General features: G+C 39.9%; 1 protein-coding gene across 1 annotated transcript in view; it reads right to left on the bottom strand.

Moving 5' to 3' along the window:
- LOC124293695 (glutamate receptor ionotropic, NMDA 2B) overlaps positions 1 to 27,812 on the bottom strand; it is a 1,867,270-nt gene that overhangs the window by 1,641,873 nt on the left and 197,585 nt on the right. The gene's annotated exons all lie outside the window — the stretch shown is intronic.

Raw genomic sequence — 27,812 nt, 5'->3', positions numbered from 1 at the left:
CCGTGCCGTTTGTGCCTTTTGACATTTTGCTCCGAAAGTTTGTCAGAATTCATCACGGGAAGCTTGGTAGGTTGTTTCTCAAACCGCATCTCGGACATGACTGATCGGATTTGCTATAAATACCCCGTTTTAAAGCACTTTTCTTCAGTCAACGCACGAACATGATCGCGTACAGAGGTAAACGAAGCAGCAGCAGGCGGCAACATCGTGGCAAGGGTCTGGTGAATAGAGTCATCAACAAACTTCCGATCGAGTTGCATGTTCCCGGTTACCAATACTGCGGTCCTGGTACGAAGTTGACGAAAAGACTCGCGAGGGGCGATTCCGGTATCAATCCTCTCGATGCAGCGTGTAAATAACACGATATGGCGTATTCGAAAAATTGTGAGAACCTTGAGGTTAGAAACGAGGCTGATAGGGTGTTGGCTGAGAAAGCTTGGAAACGGGTTCTTGCAAAGGACGCAAATTTGGGTGAGAAGGCAGCCGCTTGGGCTATAGCTAATACAATGAAAGTAAAATCGAAACTCGGAATGGGAATTCGAAAGTCAAAAAATGTGACCTTGAGAAAAATTATAAATGCTGCTAGACATTCTATGGTTCCAAGCAATGATGCAAAAGTAGCTATCGAATCTGCGCTGAAGGGAGCCGAGAACGCCGTTAAAAAAGCGGGTGGTAAATGTAAAGTGCGAACACCTCGCGTCCTACCGGTACCTTCAAAAGTCAGTGGTTTTCTACCGTTTCTGATTCCTATTTTTGCCGGTCTCAGCGCTACGGGTGCGTTAGCCGGTGGTGCGGCCGGTATAGCAAAAGCTGTGAACGATGCGAGCGCGGCTAAACGAGAATTGGAGGAAAGCAAACGACACAACAAAACTATGGAAGCTATCGCGTTGGGCAAAGGGCTTCATATGAAACCGTACAAAACAGGTCTTGGTCTCCATCTTTCACAAAACTAGATGCGATGCTACCACGTCGAGCGTTGACTGATTGGGACTTGTTGAAATATGCAGAAATCTTTAAGGTTCCGCATTTCCGCGGTGTTTTCATGCGAAACGAAATGCCCGAAAACGGTCCACGAAAAAACGAGTCAGCTATAATCAACCTTGACGACAAAGACGGTCCGGGAACACACTGGATTGCATACAAGAAACGCGACAATGATATCGATTACTTTGACAGTTTCGGCTACCTTCAACCACCCTCAGACCTCATAAAATACCTCGGCGTTGGTAGCGTCAAATACAATCATGAGAGGTACCGGGATTATGATACATTTGAATGCGGACACTTGTGTCTGAAATTTCTAAGTGGTGAGCTATATAAACATGGTGCGTGGTTCGTCAAAGTCAGTCTACCACTCGCAGTCATGGATGATTCGTTAACGTTAACGATTTCGGGAACCTCTTCGATACTCGAAGCACAATATTTCCCACCGATCGAACTTGCTCGTGATAAAAATTATGCTCTTGGCTTGGTAGAATTATCAACCTCTAATTCGATTCCCAACGTTGATGTCGGTCACAATAAAATTTACGTAGCTGACAGAGTGATCACCATACCTACCGGCAGCTACGAGATCGAGGACATAGAAAAGTATCTTCAAAACGTGCTAAGAAATACAGGTATCAGGCTCGCCATCAAACCCAACAATAATACATTACGCAGCGAAATCACATGCAACCACACGATTAACTTTGAGCCGAATGATTCCATTGCTCAACTTTTGGGATTTACACTACGTGTATTGGAGGTTGATAAAACTCACGAATCAGACGTGCCTGTAACTATACTCAAGGTCAACGCGTTGCGAGTCGAGTGTAGCATTACAACGGGCGCCTACGTCAATGGACACAAAGTACACACTATTCACGAGTTTTTCCCGACTGTTCCACCAGGATATAAGATCGCGGGAGTACCATCGCACGTCATTTACCTTCCGATCACCGTCAGGACCATAGATCACGTTCAGCTCCGGTTAGTGGATCAAGACGGAGACCTGGTTAATTTTCGTGGAGAAGTTATTACTGTGAGACTACATATCAAATCGCAATAGACGATGGGAATTGTATATAACAGACTGTCAAAGAGTAGGTATATCAGTAAGTCGGTATGCCCCGATCAAGTCAGTCATCGATCGATTCTCAAACCGTTAACACCTCGAAACGTGGAGTTCCTGATAGCTCTGGGTCTGAAACTGAACACTTTTGGAAGAGGAATTTCCAACAACTGAAAATCCGATTTTGCTTTCTTATCATCTGCTACGTACCATGGAGGAAGAAATCTTAAACATTCGAACACCAGTCGTCTTTGACGAATCCGTTGCGCATCACGAGATTCACGCTCACAAACCTTACGCCTCGTCAACTTTCAACAACAGCGATGAAATTCGAATCACCGATCAGCATCAGGATTTATGCAGTTTACCCAGCAAAAGTTCGGTACATATCCATGGACGACTCCTCAAACCTGATGGTACAGCTACTGTAAACACACAGCTCGTGAACAACGCGATCTGTCATCTGTTTGAAGAAATTTGCTACGAAATTAACGCAGTTGAGGTTGATTGAAGCAAGAACGTTGGCTTGACAAGTCTCATGAAGGGTTACGCTTTCCTGCGCCCTGGTCAGACTTGTCTGATGGAGAACGCTAGATGGCTTGATGTAGAAGAGAGGAAAAAATTAACCGATGCCGAGGGTAATTTTGAGGTACTGATGCCGCTCAGCATGATATTGGGTTTCGCTGAAGACTACCGCAAGATTGTTGTCAACGCTCAACATGAGTTAATTTTGACGAGATCAAAAACTGACGTCAACGCAATCATGCAGACTCAAGAGGAGGAATTCAAACTCACGATCAATGCAGTGAAATGGCTAATACCGTATTTGAAACTCGCGGATCAGAAAAAAGTTGACCTACTAAATTTCATTCAGAGAGATCCGCCTGTTTCGATGAGCTTCCGTAGTTGGGAATTGTACGAATATCCCTTACTTCCCACAACATCGAAACACGTTTGGACTGTGAAAACTTCCACTCAGCTTGAAAAACCTCGGTACGTCATTTTGGGTTTCCAAACAAGTAGAAAGAACAAGACCGACAAGAACACAAGTCATTTCGATCATTGCAATATCACGGACGTGAAGCTATTTTCAAACTCTCAATCTTATCCGTACGGTAACGTGAATCTCAACATGAGTCGTAATCTGTACGCGCTCCTGTACGAGATGTACGCAAACTTCCAAGCTACCTACTACGATAAGAACCCCGAGCCGTTGCTGACAAAGAGTAAATTCCTTCGAGACGTCCCCTTATTCGTTATCGACTGTTCAAAACAAAACGAATCTTTGAAGTACGGACCTGTCGACATCCGTCTTGAATTTGAAGCTGAAGCCAACTTTTCCGCTGAAACATCGGCGTACTGCTTGATTGTTCACGATCGTATTGTCGAATACAACCCGCTCAGTGGTGGGGTGAAAAAGTTGGTATAAAAGCTGACCCGTTCCCATCATCTCGCACAGTTTAAAGATGGAGTTTATCGTTGACATACAAGGCTTCCGTAGACCCTTCAACAATACCTTTACATTAAAAGAATTGGCTATAATTTTAATCCACTCGGAAGCATCTCCATCAGTGTTTTTCTTCAAGCCACCTTACAAATGGAATTTACTGGACGTCAAATATAAAAGCCAAAATTCTTGGTTAGAACGCGATTTTCACGGTTTACCTTGGAGCTGTGGAACCATACCTTTTGAGGAAGTTGAGTGGACCATTCAAGACAGGCTGTGCAAAGCTCAAACCGTGTACGTAAAAGGAGAAGAAAAACGAGATTGGTTGCTCAAAATCGTTTCGAAAGTTCAAATCATCGATATGCTGGACTTTGACTGCCCGTCGCTTGAAACCCTGCAAAAAACTTTAGCTGTGTCTCTGAGATGCGACCTTCACACAATACCCAACGCAATCTGTGCAGCACAAGACGTTTGCATACTTCAGAATTGGCTACAAAATCATCGTACTGTCCGTATGGCGTGGGTGTACGATTTGTGTTACTGCGCAGAAGCGTCTACAAGAACGGTCCCGCATTCCTGGCGAATATATCACCCTGGTCCTGATACTGTTGAATAGAATTATTGTACTATTTTTGTGAAGTAATTGTCAACCGTACTCTAAAAATTGTACTCAATAAAACTGTTTTTTTTAAAGAATATTCATGAAATAATTTTATACCTTCACCTTAGCTCTTAAGAGAGAATTTTTTACAATACGAAGCTTATGTAAGATTCGACCTTGCTCACTCAAACCGAGTTATGTTTTGCATTCCTAGAGCGATAGTAACCCAACACCGCAGATCCTTGGCTCTGAATGTACCGCAGCTATCGGCCGACCTTGCACTCCGGTCTTGTCTGAACCCGTCCAAAATTCATCGTAGAGTTCACATTACATGACGCAGCTCGAAAACCTCCATCGTTGCTCAGTGGTGTTCGCAGTAGCATTTTCTTAGATTTTGAGACTCAATTCTAGATACAATTACAAGGTACAAAACGTACGTAGGATTAAAGGTATACAAGATTGATAAATGAAAAAATATTCATAATTTCAATCTTTTTTTTTTGTTTATCGAACGTAAGACTTACACAGAACATTGGATATTTGAATGCGATACTCAGATTATACGTATACGAATTCAAGTTGACCGTACGGTCCTCCAAGATAGCGTAGATGCAACCGTATCTCCTTACTGGCTGTCGTCACCTTCTGGAACAAATCTTCATTTTCGTGGAGGGCCTTGGTCAGTCGGTTGGGCAGAAAAATCGTGAAAGAGTCATCCAAGTCCAGAACGATTTTGTCACCAAATTTCGTTTTAACCCGACGAACGCCACTGACTCGGTATTCGAAGTATACTTCGAGGTCCGAAAGCTTTTTCAAGGGCAGAAATGTCTCCAGGCGAGCGACTTCGTTCAATTTTGAAAAGTCCATGATCGTTACGGTCGAGTTGTATGTGCTCGTAATCTCTTGTGAGTTGATTGAGGTCAGATCTGATTTTCAGCAGATGTTTTACTACTCCAATATTCTTGAGAAGCAGTTCTAGTCGTTTCTTCAATTCACGTTGTTGTTCCAGAGCACTTCTCATTTGCAAGAAGAACAGCTTCAGACTGGCGATGAAGTTTTCACTTTTCTCTTATATAACGTTCCCCCACCACATAATTTGAAATTTGGTGGAGGGTAAGGAATGTCACGGGGCTGATATCAAATACGTATGTTTATGCGATAGTAACCCAACACCGCAGATCCATGGCTTTGAATGTACCGCGACTATCGGTCGACCTTGGATATCAAACCGACATCCGAGTAAGTGAAAAACAATTCTCGGAACCATTAATTTTGGAATGTCACGTGGTTGATAACGTGGGAAAGGAATGTGAGGTGGTTGATGTTACACATCAGCGATATCCGAGTGGATAAAAAACAATTCTTCGAACTATTAATTTTGGAATGTCGCGTGGTTGATAACGTGGGAAAGGAATGTGAGGTGGTTGACGTTACACATCAGCAGTCCTACCCCGGGAAAGGAATTCGGAGTGGTTCATGTTACACATCAGCAGTCCTATCCTGGGAGAAGAATGCGGGACGGTAAAAAAGTTCTCGCCCCCCGCTGCGCCCTCTACCGTTGGCAGGCGAGCACTACAGACCTTCGGTCGGTAAGATTGTCGGTAAAACAGCACGATTTTGACCCTCGATCGATACAACTGTCGGTAAGGTTGCACGGTTTTGACCTTCGGTACGGCAGACTGTGACGTCATCGCTGAAAAGGGTTTGCGTCTGGGCTGCGCGGAGCGGAAAAGGGTTTGAGTCTGGGGAGAATGTATAGGCGGACTGGTCGGCTTGGTCGGTAAGTGTCGGTAACAGGAATCTGCGTGTAGAACCCGCCTTGCTATACTACTACCGTGCCTTTCCAGTGAGCTGCAATTTTTTTTTTTGTATCATAGAGGGGTCAGTTGTGAGTGTAAAAGCGAGTTATTGGGTCGGGGGATATTGTCATCCGACCGCCATCTTGAAATGAGGGTGTATTTTTTTTTTTTTTTTTTTAATATATCTCCGTAACCGAGAGGCTCACAAAAATGTTGTCAAAAGCATTTTTGTAGATTATACAATTATCTATAACTTTTTTCCATAAATTTTTCACCTGAAATCAATAACAAACAAATTATGAGTAAAAAAATACAATGATTTAAGAGATGAAGTACTTCAAGATGAAATAACTCACAAGGAAGGTATCCCAGCCCGAACTCTCCGATTTGATCTCGTTTGTAATATGTTATAATAGACTAAAAACTAAGCGACACGTATTTTTTGTTATCGGCCGCCCTTCAAAGTGAGGAATGTCAAGGGGCGATCTGGCAGTTTCACCCACAAGAACATAATATTTTTCCACCAATCCAACTGAAAAAGTTTTCTCATGAAGAGAAATGAAAAATGTGATTTGCTCGAAAAAAAAAAAAAAAAATCAAGAGGGTTAGCCAGCCCTAAATATAATCACATTTATTGAAAAAATTGTCAATTTCAAGGCTAAAAATCTGAAAAATATATATATAGCGTATGAATACAAAAGAAAATTGGCCTGATTTTGGATTTTCCCAAAAAACGATAGTGGCCGGAGTAACTACCCTCGAACGCTGTTTATCTTGCGTGTATGCACAAAATGGTCAAATTCAAGTATAAAAATCTGAAAAAAACATACTATGCTTACGAACACGAAAGAAATGTGACGTGTAATTGGATTTCCTCGAAAAAAAATATCGGAGGGGTAACTACGCTCGAACGCTGTTTATCTTGCGCTTCCGCGAGAAAATGGTCAAATCCGAGTCTAAAAATTTGAAAAAATATACAATGCGTATGAACACGATGGAAATACGACATATATTTGGATGTTTCCGGAAAAAATATTGCACGGCTCAACTACCGCTCAACTCTCTATATCTTGCGTGTGTTACGTGGGGGTGAGGGTGTACTGAGCGGTGGTAGTTAATGATTAATTGAATAATCAAGCTCCCACGTAACGACAATGAATAATTATTAAAACTAAGAGAAGACCTACCTTTCGATAAGCCGGTAATTTGTAGGATCGTGTTGCTACAGTCCTGTACAGGTCTGTGAGGTTTGTTTAAATTGTTGAGGCAATTTTATAATAAAGAAAGTGGGAAGAAAGTCGTTCAAAATAAATGTTTAATATGATTCAACTGGTAAAAGATGAAGTATATTCTGTTTCTGTATATGAGCCGAAAATAACAATTTATAAAGTGTTCAAGTTCATACAAATCGTGTGTTATAATATTCTAAAGGATATTATTATTTGGTACCAGGAACATCTACTCTGAACGATGGTTAACTAGTTGGTCGTGATTATTGGATTGTATCTCTCTTTTTAGATTATCTTGAATCAATTATATATATATTATGGTTAAGTCTTATTCGTTAATTCTTGGAAACAATAAGTACGATTTAATTGGGGGTAGTGAAGCTAGCCACCAATTCTAGACTTGATTTTGAATGAAAATTACTGAAGTAGATTTTGATTATAAAGGTGAAACAAGAATTCGTTTAATTTCGAAGATTAACACTCGGATTGACTTAGCTTTAGGTGAATCGGTCGACGAGATTGAGAGCCGTCGGATCGTGTCGGTCTGCGTCGGTAGAATGCTGGACCAGGAGCCTCACCTCAAGTTTGGAAGAGTTGATCAATCGAACGGTGTTAAACGTCGGTCACTTAGTCTTTTAGATTTGGAATTATATTTAAGATTACCTGATTCAATTGAATCAGGGCCGAACTCAGTTTAATTATAAAAAATGGAACTGCATAAAAATGTCTATTCACAGAAAAGATGAAAACGTAGAAGAAAGTGAGTCTCTTGCAGCTAATAGAATAACTGAATGCTCGAATTTAACGAATTAGCGCGAGACTTTAGGCCGGTCACAACTAAGATTTTCCGAACGCTACTATTGCTCGAGAGGGCTAATCCGGGTTTACGTCCACGCACTTCGCGACTTGACAGACGTAAGACATGGCTGCTTGGGCCAGAGGGTATTAATAGGGAAAAATCTGCAGTTGCAACAAGTTGCAACAGTAATTAGCCAATTAAGTGCGGGGGCGACCTCCCGGTGTCCAAATCTACACGGTCAGCGTTAGTTCGCGTCATTCGATGGTATTCCGACGATTCTCAATCTCGTCACTTATACGTACAAGATGTTAACAGAAGGTATCTTAAGATAATTCTCACGCATTCATCCACACATCTTAACAAATAAACTATTTTAATTTGGTGGTTCCAAAGGTAATGGTTTATCCCAATTGTTGATGATAATTTTGACTTAAAAAGAGAGATATTCCCGGGCTGAGCGCCGCTGTTACTAGGTCAGTAATTTTATAACGCGATTCCTGGTGTCAGCAAATAAGATACAATGTCAGCGGATGCCGAGGACTGTACGTGACCCTATTAGAATATGAGATTGTTATGAAATAATTAAAGAAATGAAATGAAATGGAATTTTGAAAAAGGTACGCCAAGGCAGTACGTCGGGGCGTAACATCCCTCCCCACTTAGAAACCATCAACGTCCCCGTTGATGAATAGTTAAAGGCCAGTAGGTATATGAAAATTGAGAGTCATCAAAATGATAATGTATGTGTGTGTGTGTGTGTGTGTGTGTGTGTGTGTGTGTGTGTGTGTGTGTGTGTGTGTGTGTGTGTGTGTGTGTGTGTGTGTGTGTGTGTGTGTGACAATAATATTATATAGATATATAAACAAATTTCAGGTCGGCGGGAGAGTAGCTCTCTGTGATCAGTAAACTGGTCAGCCGGCCTTCACATTAAGGACAACTACATCTTAGGCTAACGTAAGGGAGTAATATCATGATTAGAGGTGGAATATCTTAGAACATTGTGACAATCGTTGCTACCGCAATTTAGGATGTAAGGTCGGCGGGAGAATAACTCTCTATGATCAGTGAGACTGGTCAGCCGAGTTCTTCATAGCGAAAATGACTTATGCGAAACGTTGGTGGAACGGCTAGTATGTTCTGCGTTGGTTGACATTTGGCTTTGGCGCTGGTGCACATCAGGTGTACCGTGTCCTCTGATTGGTGAGCGAGGTCTGGATGCTCGGCTAGTTGGAAAGCCTTACGCCTTGGTAGTGGCCGGATTCCGTGCATTCAGATCTTTGCGGTGGGCCCAGTATTATGTGACCCACTGACAGTCGTAGTCGTATGTGTACCCTCGTAGCGGATACTCATTAATAGGTTGACGAACAGGAATCCTGGCAGTACTTTGAAGTGCTGCCTTGTTTTGGCATCTGGGTTCCTTTGGAGTAGTGCATTCTGGACCCAAACAGCTCATCGACTGCATTCAGCCACTCGAACTCGCCTTTTCTCCTGTTAGGTTTTGTAAAAGTTTTCACCAAATTGCCATTTACCTTAAATAATTGCCGAAGTTCCAATGGTCATTTTTTTTTTTTTTTTTAATATACTGTAGCATTTTTAACGTTAATTTGGAATGAAAGGAATTTGAAAGAAAGGAAAGGTTTCAAGGTTAACATCACACTGAGTTGATCCATTCAGAAGCTTCTGAACGAACTCTAAGGGCAGATCAAGTTCATCGCTGAACTTCCCTCTTAGGTGTTAGACTTCAAACTTAGAGCTAGTTACAGTTGAATATCCCTCGTTGCGGTTGGTCACGCCCCATCCGTTAGCGTTAAGCTTAAAATTACTTAGAAATATCCCAGGATTGTTGGTAAATGATGTGATCATGTAGTCTTCCAAGTTCGTTTCCCTCAATATCCAAAATCCGATAATTAATAAGGTAAATTCCCCTAATGAATCCATGGTATTCTTCCTCCTTATTTCCTCGAAAATGAATGTTCATTACTCCCCATCTCTTATTTGTAGTCGCATTAATCAGTCTACAATGCGTTCCATCAGTAAGCCAATTCGAGTTTGTCTACGTGTTTAACGAATCTTTCACCGTTGTTACCTTCTAATACTACATTATTGTTTTCCAAGACTTTAACAATTCTATATGGACCTTGGTATCGCTTGCTAAATTTTCCTTTTCTAGCTTCTATTTGTACGCGTACCATGTCTCCTGCTTTGCCTTTGAACGGATGTACTGTCCGATCGTAATACATTTTCGACCTCGCCTTCGCCTGCACTAAGTTGGTCGCAGCCAAGGCCTGCATTTCGTTTAATCTGATCATTAGGTCTTCAAGATACGAGTTGTACGTTAAATGGTTTTCATCAGTATCAAACGAAGTTGGACAGCGCGCTATTCTTCCGAAAACTAGCTCATACGGTGTGAAGTTTGTAGCTTCATGAACTGCCGTATTGTATGAAAACATAGCAAATTGAACTAGTTCATCCCAATTGTCAAACTCATCAATATAATGTTTAATGTACTCTGTTAAAACAATATGACTACGTTCTAATGCGCCATTTGATTGTGGTCGATAACTGGAAGTGGTAATATGTTTAATTTTGAAAAGTTTAGCTAATTCTTGTAATAGTTTATTTACGAAACTTGTTCCTCGATCTGTTAGAATGGTTTTAGGCGATCCAAATTGCAAAATCAGATGTTTTACCATTGCGTGAGCCACAGTCTCAGCTCTTATATCGGGAATAGGCACAGCGATACAAAATTTTGTCAAATTATCCTGCATAGTTAAGATATGCTTGTTGCCACTAGGGGTCTGCGGAAGTGGACCTACTGTGTCTAGCGAAATTTTCTCAAACGGCTCAGATGGAGTGTCCGTTATTAGCATCGGCTCTCTAGTCTTTACGCGAACTAGCTTGTGTTCTTGACAGCTTTCGCATCTCCGAATGAAATTACTGATATCCTCTCTCATTCGTGGCCAATAAAATCTTTCGCGGATTCTTCGATATGTTTTGGTCACGCCTTTGTGTCCTCCCATTAGTCCACTATGCATTTCCGAAATTATGCCCAGTCGTATTTCTGATGGTGGTATCTCAGTTATACCTGAACAGATTGTAATGTCTATGTCTTCGTCTTCAAAAATATCTATTAATAAATTTGAGATATCTATTGACAGTTCGTCAGTCATATCCCCTAATTTTGAAATTCTGAATGTTTTTATTTTCAAATCTAATAAAGTCGTTTTCAAATTTCCCAAAGCTACCTTGACGTTATCCAATTCAATTTTGTCAAAATGTTTCCTTTTAACTACGAGGCTAAATATGCTATATTTTCCCGTTTTTGTAATAATGACTTGGCCTAATTTTGGTTTCGCATCACGATGATCGTCTGCATTTATTAATTCCAAATCGTTTAATAGTCTGCTGACTGGTGTAGAAAATTCTGAATCTATTGATATGAAATGTACATAATTGTCTTTTCTGTACGTCAAATTTTCACGACTGAATGAGATTCTATTCCCTGTATGGTAACCTATTTTTGGAAATTTTAATGGCGATACTGTTTCTAAATCTGGTGGTATACTTTCCGTGATTTCAATTCGCGTTGGTAAATCTCGGAATTCTAGTTGCGGCTGTAAACGCCTTGGCGTTTTGCTGACCTTGCTTTTTACTGAAATGTCCCTCGTCTCGTTCAACTCAGGTATCATATTCAAAGGATACGGGGTTGAGAGTGCTATTGGTCTGGGTGCGACTATAGGTGTTGGTAATGCCGATTTCTGCAAAGGTCGACTAACTACTGACTCATTCAAATTAGTTTGATTGGTGTTAGTCTGTCCAGCCTCGCTATTGTTTCCTTGATTTCTATTAACTTTTTCTAAAAATTTTTCAATTTTGTTATTTAGTTCGTCGTCATCCGTCTCGTCTTTTTCGTCGAGTACCTCACGTATGGTTTCGTTTAATTCTTCACCCTCTGATATATGGCCTGGTAACTCTACTTCATCTGCATCCGAGTTACTGGAGTTGTCTAGAAGACTCCTCTCGTGCAAGGTCTTGTCAAAGAGTTCAAATGAATCTTGCAACTCCTTCGGATTCAGATTACTTCTTTCGCGCAAAGATTTATTAAAGAGGTCAAATGATTTCCTCAATTCTTTAGGATCTATAGATAATTTAGCTTTACGACTCGCTTCTGTTTGCAAAAATACGTCATCATCCGAATCGCTATCTCTATCACGCGGTGATTTTAATTTTACTGTTATATTTTCAGGCTCAGAATCAGATTCAACGTCGTCGTCGTCAATCTGAACGTCTGTTTGTTCAGGTTGTTGTGTTCCCTGGGATGTAGTAGGTTGTTCAAGACCTAAATTCGGTAATACACTTCTTTGCCTCCGGTAGGCCGGCGGTTCGGAAGATTCATCGTCGGATGAGTCCTCAGAAACAGCTTGCCTACTTCCTGCTGTTGTCCTAGCTCTCGATCGAGTTCTTGTTGAGATCGCGTTCTCATCAGGCTCTATGGTAGTCTTTGTTTTTGGACAGAATGTTTCGTCAGCTGATTTTTTCCTTGGGATCGAGTCTGATTTTGCTAATGGTCGCTTTATTTTTGGAGCAGGTAATTTTGAAATTTTCGAATCGATGGGTAATATCTTCCATTGGTTCGGTTTAGTACTGACCTTCAAGTTTGACCCAGGGTTCATAATAGCAAATATCGTCTGGAGTTTTTGATTCTCTATTAATTTTAAATTTGTACAAGCAAAAATTTTGATTCCCGTTCCTCCAAAAATGAATCGTAACATGGTTCTTACTTTGTTCCATGCTAGTTTGTCTAGACCGCATCCCATTCTAGGTATTCTAACTGTTTTAACAGAGTCATCTTCTAAAATTTTCCGAAAATTGATCAGACTGAGGTACATGTCTTCATATTCTGGTTTGTCCCAAAAGTTTAATTTTGTCATAATGTAATAAATTTTCTGATCTGGCAGTTCTAATTTAGCTACTGAATGCATATCGGCTTGACTGCGAAGGTGCTCCGGTACCCCATACTTTTTCCTAAAATCGCTTGCTATACCGGAACTCATTTCAAGATCTACAGAAACGGTATGCGCATAATTGTCAAGTCTATCGAAAACGCTTTCGTGTACTTCAATAATGTTTGGATTTTCAATATCAGCTGTTCTAATTATTTTCAAATAGTCTGAATATTTTGGAAATGAGTCTACAGATTTAATTATTAGGTTGTCACTATCGTTTCCACTATCAGATGACTCCGACGATTGGGTAATACCGTCGGTAACAGGGACTGGATTGCGCGACAATGCATCTGCGTTACTGTTAAGTCGTCCAGCCTTGTGTTTGAATTCATACTCGTAATCTCGTAACTTGAGCCTCCATCGTATTAGTCGCTGCCCGGGATCTTTAATCGAGTCGATCCAGCGCAATGGCTCATGATCACTAACCAGTGTGAATTTTCGGCCATAAAGGTAAGGTCGAAAATGTAGTACGGCATATAGAGCTGCTAAACACTCTTTCTCAGTTGTAAAATAATTTTGTTCCGCTTTGCTCAGAGCACGAGACAGGTAGGCGACGGGCATGTCATAACCGTCCACTTCCTGGCTCAAAACGGCTCCGATTGCATAGTCGGATGCGTCGGTAGTTAACGTGAATTGTTTTTTGAAATTTGGGTACTGCAAGATAGGATATTGGCATAGATATTTCCTTAAAATTTTGAAACTTTTCTTTTGATCTTTTCCCCAAATAAATGGTGATTCTTTCTTTAATAGGTCTGTAAGAGGCCTAGCCTTTCCCGCAAAATCTTTAATAAAACGCCTGTAGTAACCGGCTAGTCCCAGAAATTGTCTAATGTTCTTAGGATTTTTAGGTTGTGGAAAATGTCGAACCGCGGTAATTTTCTTCGGGTCCGGTCTAACTCCTGATCTGCCAATAATATGGCCTAAATAAGCCACTTCTGTTTTTAGAAATTCACATTTATCTGGTTGTAACGTTAATCTAGCGTCTTTTAATTTGTTAAATAACCGGCGGATTTTCTTGCCGTGTTCTTCTAAATTCTTTGCATAAACTACGATGTCGTCTAAATAAACGAAAACTTCGACTCCTTGTAGTCCGCGTAATGTTCGATCCATTAATCTTTGAAATGTAGCGGGCGCGTTTTTAAGCCCTTCAGGCATTCTAAGATATTCGTAATGACCGTTTGGTGTTGTGAATGCGGTTTTTGCTCTATCTTGGGGGTCCATTTCAATTTGTTGGAAACCGCTGGCAAGATCGAAAGTTGAAAAATATCGCGCTTCACCGAGATGATCAAGAATGTCTGTAATATTAGGTAATGGATACGCGTCCCCAATTGTCTTTTCATTCAATTTCCGAAAATCTATTACCATACGCCATCGTTTTCTACCCGCAGAATCGGGTTTTTTGGGTACAATCCACACGGGTGAATTATACGGTGAATTTGAAGGAACTATTATTCCGTTGTCAATTTTAATTTTGATTTGGTTTTCAATCTCGGTTTTGTGAATTGGAGGGAACCGGTATTGTCGCGTATTAATCGGTATATCATCCTCGGTTGGTATACGATGCTGAATTCCGGGTGTAGATTTTAATTTATCTCCAGGTAAATGGAATAATTCCGGATATTCCTCAATGATATCTAATACGTGATCGCGTTCCTCTATATTTAAATGATCTAGATGCAATTTTGATTGAATTTCTGTAAATCGATCAGTCACTACAGGTTCTAAATTTAAGTCTTCTGAACTTGAATCGTGATATTCATGCTCCTCCGGAAAGTTGTGATATTCAAAAGGTATCACTTCCTGTGGTGGAATCTCTATCTCAATATCTCTATCCAAGGTATTAATTGCAAGAACATGGCATACGCCATCTTGTACCGAGACTGCAGCCTCACCAATGTATACGCCGTCTATGGTTTCTACGCGTGGCAAATATGCTTCTTTTGTGCCACAACTGATTACGTCAATGCCAATGGCTTGCTTTGTGCGCGCACGAATTTTAAACAAACGTTTTTGCGGTTTTGTTTCGGTATCGGAATGTTCTTCATATCCGATAAATCGTATCGGTCTAATCGGGTCAGTTTTCGTTACCAAGGTGTTATGTGTAAAAGAGATCTCAGCCTTACGCTCGCGCAAATAATCTTTACCTAATATACCGTCGCAATTTAGCAAAAAGGTTGACCGTACGACGTGAAATTTACTTGGTTCGTTTTGTAAAGTTAAATTTGTTATTCCCAAAGTTTTAACTTTGTTGGTTGTTATTCCCGTTATCATAGAAATTTCGTCTACACTGATTAAAACGTCAGGATGTAAAACATTAGCTTTAATTAGACTGATATCTGCGCCGGTGTCTATTAGAAAAATTGCTGAGTGTTCTTTTAATTCAGGAGCTATCATCCTGATCAGTGGCGATTCTCGATCTGGTCCGCGCGTATCGTTGCACCGGCCGGCGGTTCCGCAAAACGGACCGTCGGTTGACGCTCGGGCGTCGCGTACCTCGCCGTTGCGTCCGGACGACGAGTCGCGTTCAAGTTTAAAGATTCAGCTGTTTCGGACGTTCTACGCGGAGATGGTGACCGTGTTCTGACGTTCGAATTATCAAACCTCGCTTGATTAAAACCGGACTGCTGATTCGGGTCGTATGAACGGGTGTTTGAATTTGGCGAATTCGATCTGCCCGTATTTAAATTTGCTCCCGGCGATCCCGATCTCTGTGGAATCGATGCAGGGTTTATTGTGGGCGGATATCCATAAGGTGGTAAATACGGATATGTCATCGGCGGATAATAATACGGGTATTGTGGAAAATAAGGCGGATATTGATAACCACGCGGTTGCTGGTGCTGAAACTGTGAGTGAGCGGGCATCTCGTATGGGTAATAACCCCTTGGTTCGGGTGATCGTCGATCGGCGACGTTTGCCGTCGGGTGTCTGTACATTGCCGCGTTCGGCGACGGGCTTCTCGCGCGTGTCTCCGCTCCGTCTGAGATGCCGTAATTCGAATACAATCGCGGCGCGTTATTTTGGTTATAGATCATTGGAGAGTTCGGTCGCGGAATTTGTACTCTCTGCGTTTCTCCGGAAGATATTATTCCCTGACGCATACGATTTTCTGTTTTTCGCGCTAACTTAAACGCTTCTTCCAATGTCTTTACACGTCCTTCAACATATCTTTCGATAGCTTCAGGTAGTCCTCGAATATAAGCATCCAACGCGTTCACTTGTAGTACTTTCATTACCGCGTCGACCTCAGTTTTTCCGTACTCGTCTTCTAAAGCTACGCGAGCTGCACTGATCAAGATTTTTAATCGATCGTAGAAATCGCTCACGTTTTCATCACGCTTCATCCGTATATTTGCGATCTCTTGTTGATAATATGGATAAGTCTTTTCAACTGCAAATCGACTTTTCAGATGTTTTATTAATTCATTGACCGTATTGAAAGTTTCGCCATATGTACTGTCGCGAGCTGCTCCTTGCAATTTTCCTAGAACGCACTTTACATATGCGCCTTCCGAATTCGGCGGAACATACACTGAACCGTTTTGCACGTCTTGCAAGAAATCTTTCAAACGAATGTTTTTCCCGTCAAAATATGGAATATTAAGCGTACTGTGTTGTAGCGCGAAGCACTCCACCATTGACGCCATCATTGCATTACTCGCGTCTAGGGCGGATACATTGGTTCGGTCCGCGCTCTGGTTTCCCGTTTCGTTAGGCATTTCAAAATCGAGAAAGGTTGTTTATGCACATGAAATAATTCAGGCCAATTTCAGGCAAATATTGGGAACACAGTTAATACACAAATGACCAGTGGAAAATTCGGCAATATACGATATCAGGATATTATAATATATACATACAAATAATAATTCGCAGAGTTTCATGCACAATTGGTCGTTAATTATATAATTATTATCTAGAAAGAAAGATACTTGTTTTTTCATACGTTGACCAGTTTTTCAATTTTAACACAAAATTTAAAAATTTAAATTTTTTTTTTTTTTTTTTTTTTTTTTTTAACAAATCTCACTTTTAGCAACAACTATCCCACCGCTGCCACCAATTCTTGTGTTACGTGGGGGTGAGGGTGTACTGAGCGGTGGTAGTTAATGATTAACTGAATAATCAAGCTCCCACGTAACGACAATGAATAATTATTAAAACTAAGAGAAGACCTACCTTTCGATAAGCCGGTAATTTGTAGGATCGTGTTGCTATAGTCCTGTACAGGTCTGTGAGGTTTGTTTAAATTGTTGAGGCAATTTTATAATAAAGAAAGTGGGAAGAAAGTCGTTCAAAATAAATGTTTAATATGATTCAACTGGTAAAAGATGAAGTATATTCTGTTTCTGTATATGAGCCGAAAATAACAATTTATAAAGTGTTCAAGTTCATACAAATCGTGTGTTATAATATTCTAAAGGATATTATTATTTGGTACCAGGAACATCTACTCTGAACGATGGTTAACTAGTTGGTCGTGATTATTGGATTGTATCTCTCTTTTTAGATTATCTTGAATCAATTATATATATATTATGGTTAAGTCTTATTCGTTAATTCTTGGAAACAATAAGTACGATTTAATTGGGGGTAGTGAAGCTAGCCACCAATTCTAGACTTGATTTTGAATGAAAATTACTGAAGTAGATTTTGATTATAAAGGTGAAACAAGAATTCGTTTAATTTCGAAGATTAACACTCGGATTGACTTAGCTTTAGGTGAATCGGTCGACGAGATTGAGAGCCGTCGGATCGTGTCGGTCTGCGTCGGTAGAATGCTGGACCAGGAGCCTCACCTCAAGTTTGGAAGAGTTGATCAATCGAACGGTGTTAAACGTCGGTCACTTAGTCTTTTAGATTTGGAATTATATTTAAGATTACCTGATTCAATTGAATCAGGGCCGAACTCAGTTTAATTATAAAAAATGGAACTGCATAAAAATGTCTATTCACAGAAAAGATGAAAACGTAGAAGAAAGTGAGTCTCTTGCAGCTAATAGAATAACTGAATGCTCGAATTTAACGAATTAGCGCGAGACTTTAGGCCGGTCACAACTAAGATTTTCCGAACGCTACTATTGCTCGAGAGGGCTAATCCGGGTTTACGTCCACGCACTTCGCGACTTGACAGACGTAAGACATGGCTGCTTGGGCCAGAGGGTATTAATAGGGAAAAATCTGCAGTTGCAACAAGTTGCAACAGTAATTAGCCAATTAAGTGCGGGGGCGACCTCCCGGTGTCCAAATCTACACGGTCAGCGTTAGTTCGCGTCATTCGATGGTATTCCGACGATTCTCAATCTCGTCACTTATACGTACAAGATGTTAACAGAAGGTATCTTAAGATAATTCTCACGCATTCATCCACACATCTTAACAAATAAACTATTTTAATTTGGTGGTTCCAAAGGTAATGGTTTATCCCAATTGTTGATGATAATTTTGACTTAAAAAGAGAGATATTCCCGGGCTGAGCGCCGCTGTTACTAGGTCAGTAATTTTATAACGCGATTCCTGGTGTCAGCAAATAAGATACAATGTCAGCGGATGCCGAGGACTGTACGTGACCCTATTAGAATATGAGATTGTTATGAAATAATTAAAGAAATGAAATGAAATGGAATTTTGAAAAAGGTACGCCAAGGCAGTACGTCGGGGCGTAACACGTGTACGCGAAAAATGGTCAAAGTCAAGTCTAAAAATCTGAAAAATATACAATGCGTACGAACACGTAGGAAATATAACATATAATTGGATTTCCTCGGAAAAAATATTAGACGGACCTACCTCTAAAATGTTTTGAATCGTTAACATTTTTTCATTTTTTCACTGTATCATCAAAGGCTCAAAAATGAACCACTGGGAGCAAAGACAATGTTCCCAGACAAAGAAGCTGCTGATAACGGATAGATGCAATACTGTATTATGCTGCGATAAATTACTCTTGAAGTGATATTCTACACTAGAACCTTAAACTGTAAGAAAATGGAAATAATAAATCCGAATTTTTAAAGGTTCTAGACTAGAAATATCACTTCAAGAGTAACTTATCGCAGCATGACACAATATTGCGTCTTATCCATCGTCAGCAGCTTCATTATCAACGCAACCATTTATACATAAAATAACATATTTTCTTCTACAAATGTGGAAGTATTCACTGTATATTGGTTGTTTCGAGAAAGTAGCTCATGTTTTCAGTTTTTTTTTTGTGAGTTCTGCACAGTCAGTGCTACGTCGAAGTGAGCAGTTCGTTTTCAGACAAAATTTTATATTTTACGTGAGCTCATGTGTAGCAATCATAAATTTCTCATTCAGAAAACAGTTAAAGATTTTGTAAGTCTTTCAAATTTCGACAAGATATTATTCTATAGAAATAAGTTGGTTAAAGAAACGAATTGAAATAATATGTTTTGTTCATTGTTATTAATTGAAAATCAAATTTCTCTCGTATTATCATTATATTATTGTGTTTTGTCTTGTGAATTATTTTTGATGTCAGTAAATTAAAATTTTTCTTGGTTGATTATAAATTAATATTTAAAAATTGTGGGATACAGGTAAATGTTATTTTACTGATGCAATGTGTTCAATAAACAAAACAACACGGTGGCCAACTAATTATTAAATTCATTGCATCATAAATATTGAATAACAATATCAAAGTTCTAACACAGGAAATAAATTGAATTTTTATTGTCTCTCGTCTGCCCTTGTCGCTTTTTCCAACTTCCTTATATACTGTAACGTGGCATTTCACTTATGCCTGCCCGCTACAAGATGCTCCCTGAGCCTTGAGCGGAACCCAGGGATAAGGGTCTAAGATCGGGTGGCGAAAGAATAATAGGCGAACGCCAGAACTGGAGTCATGCATCCGAGCTTCGACAGGGACGCGATAGCTTTTACGACGATTAAGATATTACAGGGTTTTGTTTTTTTTTTTATTTTTTTTTTTAGTACACCGGCCACAGGCCAGCGACCAACTCCGACAACGAGGATATTTCGAGGCGAGGAGAAACTGCGACGATCCTGCGAGAAGGATGCCGAGGCTGCGGAGGGAGAGCCAACGCAAATCCCTGCAGCGCGGGAATCCATGGCGGATGCGATTCCCGCTGGCGGCCAGCGCGCTGCAACCTTCCCGCTCACCCCGCCTGGCCCTGACCAAGGCAACCGCGAGAGACCGGCTAGCGACGAGAAGCACCACCCTGCCCAACCCAGGGACACCGTATAGCTGCGCGGAAGACGACATCGCGATCTAGCTTAAGGTCTGCGCCGCGAAGCGACGACAGGTGCGCGTCAAGTTGCGCAATCTCCGAAATCGATGACAGATCGATTGTTGCGCATTCTTAAGGTGATAACGTCACGAAGAATTAGCGTGACGAGATCGGCGTTGCGGCCGATCGGCCATCTGAGATCACTCTAGTTCTGGCGACTGATCAGGGAGGTGTTGTTGAATTTTGCTAGTTCGGGGTTTGATAGTTGCGCGAGAATGTTTCGTGGTGTTGCGAAGACGATGGCCGTTAAGAGTCACGAGGGAGTGGGCGACTTCGTTTTCTGGCTGTGGAGCGGTAAGCGCTGCGAAAATTCTTGCGAGAGAATTTCAAGAGACAATAAATAAAGGCTTGCCGAGGAACGGATAGCCGTCGAGAATTTGCGTCAACGAAAGTACTCGAAATTCTTCAGCCGATAATTTTGCTTGGTGACCGTAGCCTGAGTTACGCGTAATAACGTCGAGCCACTTGTGAGCGACCGAGCTGGTCGAGTAGCGTCACGGGTTTGAGTCGAGGCAAGGCTATTTCAAACTAAGTGTAACCGAATTCCGTTGCACTGGTTCTCGTCAAATTCATCGAGATAACGTGTCACTTCACGTGTAGCTCGCGTATCGTCGAAGGGGGAGCGTCGAACTCGCGAACCGTGTTCCAACATCGCGGAGAAAGTTGGGCTCGGATGCGTGATAATAAGTTGTAACAGAGGTCGATCGCGGTCAGAGTGACGGGTCAACTTCCGTTTTTGAATCTTGGAGATATTGTTTATTATGAAGGCAGCGACTAGCGCAAGTAAGAACAAGAAGTCGTCCAGATTTGGTCATTTAATTTTCATTCTGCTTTTCTATTATATAATTTTTTTTTGTTGTTAAGTTCAAGTATTTGAGTACGAATCGCAAATAGCGAATTATGCATTATTATTTTTATTGTTTGGCATTTTGAATAGCAAAGACCGACCGTGGAATTATTGTTTCCCGTTTTATATTTTGAGTTATTAATTTTTTTTTCATTAATTTTTTGTGTGTATTATCGTTGGAAGAAAATATATTAGTTTGGTTTTATCGTTGCCTAGTAAAATAACGTGTTGCTGTTGCGCATCTCGCTTTCTCTCCCCAAAAATTACCCCTCCCCTTTCCCCGGTACTGAGCTACCGAGCATATTGTCGCGGCATAGCGCATCAAAGATTTCAAGGCGTGTTGATCACGCCAGGCGCCCAACAAAATTTTTGCGATATTGTTTCTGGATCCAGGGTATACCGTGGACGCCGAATTATTGTGCACGTGGTAAGTTCTCGGTCATTTGTTAAGTGACCGAGGTGCAGGAAAAATCCACGTTACAGTACTAATATTTAGGAATAAGAGATATTATTCCAGTTATTACGACATATTTTTTCAGCAATACTGAAGATGAAAGTGAATCCTATAAATGTCGTCAATCTTCTGCTTGGCGTATTTCAATCGCTAAATACAGAAGAGACTCCGATAAATCGAAGGAAAATTAAACTAAAAGAGATCATCGAAGATATTTTATTGGCCGCGGTGAATGAATTTAATGACGTGGAAATGACGATTGAAGAATCCTTAGATTTTCAAGAACCATACAAAGATACTAATGCCCAAATAATAGAAGATGACATTATGCATACTTTACCTATCCAGCCTGTGCCACCTACAAATGAGTGTACGAAAGACGAAGATGTATCGTATGATTATTAATCAAGAGCCGTAGATTTCTGGAGAAGCGGGCATAAAAGAAATTTACGCATTGACACTGTAAGAGAAAATTTTAAAAGAGTAAAATTTATAAATCAACCGCGACGATGGGCTCATTCATTGAATAAAGGTGGCACTTACAGGAAAAATTTGTTTTTTAAATGTGTACATTTCCGATTAAAGCGAATTCCAGCTGAAGATGCATTCAGGAAGAACTTTGGCTGTCGAAGGACAAAAGCAAGTACAGTACGTAAGGGTAGTTCCGTCCAATATTTTTTTTCGATAAAACCCAGAAACACGTAAATTTTCTTTTGCTGACACCCACTTGTACGTGTGCACATGTGGTAGTGTCAGAAAAATAAAAGACATCATAATGGTTCACTCTGGGCCGCTGAAGGGATGTTTACTCTATGTCCTAATTCGCGCCAGCGAATCGCCGCCCAGTTATAAAGGCGAAAGCTAGCCGAAGATACATTTACCCGGCCTAACTGCTTCCCTATCTTCCCGTGTATAAGCATTTCCTTATATCGCAGGAACGTGTGAATATTTTTAAATGAGATTTACACAGCTGGTAGATCCGGCCGATATAACCTTCGGGAGAAAGTTAGATCGAAAACTTTCAAGTGGTTTCCGCAGTTTTAGCTTTCAAAGATGATGAAAACAACCATTTTTTTCTCTTCTCCACGCCAGAGCACCTTGTGGACACGATTCCGCTCGAACGCGTCTATGAATCGACTTGAAGTTTTATACACAGATTCTTGGCATCGAAATCTCGCCCCCTATTGATTTTGGTATAAATCTGAATCCGTATTCGGTCGGTATAATATTGTCAAGTTGCGAAGTGGATCGATAAATTATCAAAATGGCTGCTGGGTAAAGCAGTTATTAAATTAATAATTAATAATGCAACAGCCCAATGGCGCTGCCCGCGCTGCAAACCGTTTAACCAAAATGGCCGCCTCATGACGCTGTCACGTTGACGATCGTACAATATACATGATAAATTATCATTATTTAGTTATTTATATGTTATCCAATCTTAAAATCAATTTGCTAACTTCGTGAAAATCGATCATGTCGATGATCTTATAAAATAAGTGAGTGAGTAAATCAGTGATAGAGTGTAGTAAGAGTGAAATAGAATGAACACTGTGGTTTCGAGCAGTTTGTTATTATTATTATCCATTAGGTGACTGTCATTTTTCCCTTGAAATTCGATATTTCTTAGAGGTATGATTTGTGTTTATAAACAGTCAACACGTCCAGTGGAGATTCCGATTTATCTACTGACTCCCAAGAAAGTCAGTCCAGCCCTCTAAAGGTTAATTATTATTAGTGGCATCTGCATTACGGGCTCTTGTGATGTCACAAAATGGCTCGTCTGAGGTAGGTGTAAACACAGAATCGAACCAAAGAAAAGATGAGATATTCTGTAATCGGATACAAATTCGATAAATAGCCTGAATAACAACCAGAATATAACCAGCAACATTTGTGACATGCATACATGGCTATAAAGCAAATGCCAAGAACAAGGTTGTTCGCTCGTCATGAATCATCAGATAGAACAATGCTAACCAAAGCTACTGGAAGAATACTCACGATGCTTCACTCAAATCAGACGTTATTGTACTTCGTTAATTCTCATTAGATTATATTTATACACGTAACATTTAATATAGACATAATAGCTTAAGCCTCAACCTCTTCATCTCTACCAAATGCATGACTTATTTTTTTATTAATTTGTATGTTTAGTATGTATTTGCTCAATTTATTGCTTTGATTCGATGTCGCACGGTGAAGTACTTATCATTGATAAAATGGACCTTTTCCTTGCTTGTTTATTTTTTCGTTTATTTCAGAGTCATTTAGACCATTCCTATTCTGTTCGAATCCATCGGAACTTGTAAATGTTAAACTTCGGCAAACCGATATTCCAAAGGGAAGATAATTGGCAGCTCTGCAAAACTCAACATTCTACATATCTTATTGGAACAAACCGATTGTCATGAGACTATCAAGCTTTTACTTCATTTCTTTGTTGTTCAGCATCACTAACTACTGACCAAAAAAACTACTATACATTTGTCAGTACTTCAATCAACGGTACGCTATACATTTTGATATTGGCGGAATTATGTAACCTCATATGATATGTCCAACACAATAATAAAATGCGGAAGAAGTTAATAACGTTGCTGTGACAATGCGTTTGAGAAAAATCGTCATTTTGCACCTTTGAGAATATACGATATTGAGTAAACCATGATAAACGAGACATGCTCCCATTTTAAAAAACCAAATCCTTGAAAAGTCTTTCGAAAATTGGACTATGACACTTCTTTTCACTGATGTTTTATTACAATAACATTACTAACTTCAGCCTCATATAATAAGCTGAAATCATTTCCTTTGTTTCAGCTAAATCCATAATAAAACCCTGATTTTCGTTTGTTTTATGTTTCGCAGTCACCTGGCCCATTGTTAACCGACCGTTGATTTGTTAATATCACTAACATTACGCTACGGGCATAACTAACACAAAAGAACAGCTACTTTGAGATTGTCACTCATCGCATACTGTCTCGAACAGTCTTTCATTGACTTTCCAATAATTGACTTCATCTACCTATCCATCAGTACCATTGACTTTCCAGCAACAAGCGGTATGCGCTGACCACAATACTATTACTAATACACCATCTGTTACCATATCAAACAAACTATAGACTTCATAAACATATAATTGTAGTACAAATGGATGACTAATTGAATGTTTATCGTTTTGTATGCGATTGTTATTCTGTCTGTTTTTTACAGGTACTTATGTTGTTCTTACTAACATGTTAGTGACAGAAATTGTGCTCAGTCTTAACGACAGCGAAAGTTAGGTTGTGAATTAACTGGATGCTTTGAATGAAAAAGTTGAACCCCCATGAAATATGGTGAATTCCCCACTGAGAACTTGTGAATTTCTGTGCGGATCGTGCAGTCTTTTGTAATCATATCTCTCAAGCATGTCTTGTCTGCTTCGACTGTTGCAGTACACAAGGCTGTAGCTACCAGCATGAATTAGCATTCAAGATTCTAATGGTCATTCAAATAACGTCGTGAAGTATGAAAATCAAAATGTGATAAAATAACTAGAACTCTCAACTATTGTATAGCATCATAAAGATAAAACTGAACTGTATTATTTTAATTCAAAAAAGTTCAACACGTGTGACTGCTTACTTTAGCGGCTACCCTCAGCTTCATTTGAAGTACTAGAGTTGCATTGGAAAGTACAACAGCCATTTTGATAATCAGACTGAAGTTACTAACGTTAGTGTAGCAAAATTTCATACTAGAAAATCGTTATTATTGGGCAATTTAAGAACGAATTTTGCGGAATAAGCTATTCAACATTAAGGTTAATTTGGTTCATAATAGTTCCCTGAATCTCGGACATTTCTAAAGATGCGAACTAGCGAGTTTTTTTAAACATTCATTGTTACAGTAACGTTTCTAATTTCATCGTCATACATGATACACTGTCAAATGAAAGATACAAGTGCAGGATTTACCTCATAGCTGAATGAATAAAACAAACTGTCAAGAGCTTTAAATCATTACAATTCTCACAGGATTGTCCAAATTGTATAAAGTGTATAAAATCTTGTCATATTTGGAATCTACCAGTGGCTTGTGTATTTGAAATAAAATTGTTCCAAATGTTCTACATCACTGACAAACTTGAAAAAATCGATTTAAATCATTTGAAGCCTATGAAATCATGATGTTATTCAGCTATTTGTGCAAAAATTTCACATTAAATGGTTTGAAGTTGTTAGAGCATCTGAAATAGCTCATATTATTTCTAAACCAGTCGAATTATTTAAAATAAGTATAATCAAATGTAGAATCAGTTTGAAAATGCTGAAATCATTGAGAGTGTTATGAAATCTGCATAGATCTATGAGACTTTTTAAATCTGTTAAATCAGATCATATATTACTTGTTGAATGACACACCCAGTTAATCATACAATATGGACATTACTTATTTTCATTGTAATTTACACATAGATCATCTTCGCAAATAATTGCAATGTCTAAATAATATGGTACCTTCACTTTAATTTGGTATTGCCTTATCACAATTCAACATGGAGTAGGTATTAGGTACTGTGTTACTTCTGACATTCCCTATCTAGAAGATCACGTAATACAGATGTCCCGGATTCTGACCGGTCACTAAGTGAGTCAGGTCACTAAGGACCTCTCTCGTTACCGACTTAGCACGTTTTATAGTGTTAGAGAGCCGCGGTTACAATTAAGGATATCTTTGGTCTTGTTCAAATACTATTCTATTTATTCTGCGACTCATGACGCTTTACAATCTGGCGTACACACATGTCGAATGCAGTCGTCCTAATAGACCGCAATGCCTCAAAATACTTGGTTCTAAGCCACTGAAACTGTCTATTATTTCTTTCTGAGATTCCGATGACCCGAAGTGATAATAAATTCGATCCATGTAATCCATTCAAAAATCAGACGCCAGGATCCCGACTCGGGCATATACAGGGTGTCCCATTTTAATCTTACATCTAAATTATCTCGAAAAATATTGCTCTGATCAAATTTTGTTTGAAACAAAAGTTTTAGAGTTCAAAAGGGGACGTTCAAAAAAAATTTTGTTGAAGGTCCCAAATTTAAAATAGCGACGCTACGATGGCTGACATGGTTTTTTGAAGGGAAACCTAACTTTTTTTATGACAAAACAATGCATTGCATTGAAACTAACAACTTTTGTAAGAAACATTTTTCGATTCAGATTGTGGTTTTCATGTTGGAACTCCATTTTTGACTATTTAGCGCTGTCCGGAAGGTACCATACAAAACCCAAACAAACCCAAACAAACCGAAACAAACCCAAACAAACCCAAACAAACCCAAACAAACCCAAACAAACCTAAACAAAAGTGTGCATGCATCTGTGTGTGCGTGTCTGAGGTTGCACGATTGTGGGCATGTTTGTTTTTTTTCGCGAAGAAAGAAATGCTTATCGCACGATAAGAAAGTCGGACTTCCCCGGAATAGTCATGACTCGACGACTGTTTCGTGCAGTTTGCCTCACGGGTCACTGTCTTCTACCAGGAGAAATTCACGTCAGCTATTACTCTTGGTCTTCTTTATGGCTTTATTAAGTCTCAGCCGAATTCCCTTGTGCGCTTATTTCTGCATAACATACTTCAGCATTTGTATGTTTGGGTTTTGTATGGTACCTTCCGGACAGCGCTAAATAGTCAAAAATGGAGTTCCAACATGAAAACCACAATCTGAATCGAAAAATGTTTCTCACAAAAGTTGTTAGTTTCAATGCAATGCATTGTTTCGTCATAAAAAAAAGTTAGGTTTCCCTTAAAAAAAACCATGTCAGCCATCGTAGCGTCGCTATTGTAAATTTGGGACCTTCAACAAAATTTTTTTTGAACGTCCCCCTTTGAACTCTAAGACTTTTGTTTCAAACAAAATTTGATCAGAGCAATATTTTTCGAGATAATTTAGATGTAAGATTAAAATGGGACACCCGGTAGATACCCCAGTGTCCACGCCGAAGGGAACCAGACGCTTGTTGCGTGTGTGATCTGCTCAAATTCAGACGCCGGATCCCCGGTTCGGACACATGGGATACTTCAGTGTCCAGGCCGAAGGGAACTAGACGCTTTTTTATGTGTACCCACGCCTATTTGCGTCCTACTTTAAATCGACGGATTTGTCCCCTCACGCCGCGGCGCCGTGACTGCTTAGAAGCCAAATATCTACTCAACTTCTCTGAGCGCTTCTTGTCTCCACCATGTCTGGCGAGCTAGTGAGAATTCTGAAAGCCAGCGCGCTACCCCTACTCGCG

Source organism: Neodiprion lecontei, chromosome 3 (genome assembly GCF_021901455.1).
Source record: "Neodiprion lecontei isolate iyNeoLeco1 chromosome 3, iyNeoLeco1.1, whole genome shotgun sequence".
Lineage (NCBI taxonomy): Eukaryota > Metazoa > Arthropoda > Insecta > Hymenoptera > Diprionidae > Neodiprion > Neodiprion lecontei.
Note: the sequence above shows the minus strand (reverse complement) of the source record. Positions and strands in the feature narration are given on the sequence as shown.